The sequence below is a fragment of the Callithrix jacchus genome, chromosome 7, assembly GCF_049354715.1.
Source record: "Callithrix jacchus isolate 240 chromosome 7, calJac240_pri, whole genome shotgun sequence".
Classification (NCBI taxonomy): Eukaryota; Metazoa; Chordata; class Mammalia; order Primates; family Cebidae; genus Callithrix; species Callithrix jacchus.
In genome coordinates, this window is record NC_133508.1 from 71,735,449 (window position 1) to 71,736,926 (window position 1,478).

Sequence of the window (1,478 nt, forward strand, 5' to 3'; positions counted from 1 at the left end):
GATCAGGAGTTTGAGACCAGCCTAGGCAACATGGCAAAACCCCGTCTCTATTAAAAAATAAAAAAATTTGCTGGGCATGGTGACACATGCCTGTAATCCCAGCTACTCAGAGGCTGAAGCAGGATAATCACTTGAACCTGGGAGGCAGAAGTTTCAGTGAGCTGCAATCATGCCACTGCACTCCCGCCTGGGTTACAGAGTGAGTGAGACTCCATCTCAAAAAAAAAAAAAGAACAGAAAAAGAGAAGGAAATTCTGACATTGTGACGACATTGACAGAATTGGAGAACATTATGCTAAGTGAAATAAGTCAGGCCTAGAAAGACAAATACAACATGTTCTCATTTATATGTAGAATTTAAAACAACAAATTTAAAGAAGCAGAGAATAGAATGGTGGTGACAAAAGCTGGAGGTTGGGGGAAATGAGGAGGTGATGGTTAAAGGATATACAATTTCTTGTTGTTTTTTTTTTCCTTTTTTGAGAGTGAGTCTCACTCTGTTGTCCAGGCTGGACTACAGTGGTGCATTCTTGGCTCACTGCAACCTCTGCCTCATAGGTTGAAGTGACTCTCCTGCCTCAGCCTCCCAAGTAGCTGGGACTACAGCCATTACAAGCACGCACCACCACACCCAGCTATTTTTTTTTTTTTCTGTATTTTTAGTAGAGACGGGGTTCCACCGTGTTGGCCAGGCTGGTCTCGAACTCCTGACCTCAAGTGATCCACCCACCTCAGCCACAGGCATAAGCCACTGTGCCTGGCCCAAAGGGTATACAATTTCAGAGAGAATATGTTTTCTCTTTATATGTATTCTGTTGCACAGCATGGTGAATATAGTTAATAGTAGAGTGTTGTAAATTTCAAAATTGCTAGGTAAATTTCAAGTGTTCTTGCCACAAACAATGTTAAGTATTTGAGGTGACAGATATGTTAACTAGCTTGATTTAATAATTTCAAATTGCATTCATAAATTGTAACAGCATTTTGTACCCCATAATATTTTTCCCCATGTAACACCTTCTTCACAGAACCGATAAATCCATACAATTATACATTGTCAATTTACAATAAAAAAGAATAAAGTTGGTATTAGCTATAACAAGAGTGCCCTAGAAAATAATATATATAAAAGCTAGCTTTTGCCAGCCTGACAAATGAAGGGCAAAGCTGGAGCAATGTATAGAAAGGCAAAGAGGAAGAAAACCCAAGATACACTCAGGGAAACAGAGTTTGGTTTATGTATAGCATAGTTTTAATGGCGTAACACAAGATGTAACTAAAGAAAGAACCAGGCAGGAGAATTGCTTGAATGCAGGAGGCAGAGGTTGCAGTGAGCCGAGATCACACCACTGTACTACAGCCTGGGTGGACAGTGCCAGACTGTCTCCAAAAAAAAAAAAAAAAAAAAAAAGAACCAGATTTCTGTGACCTCATAAGGAATTTTGAACTTTGTTGTACAGGAGAAAGTGATTCTAAGC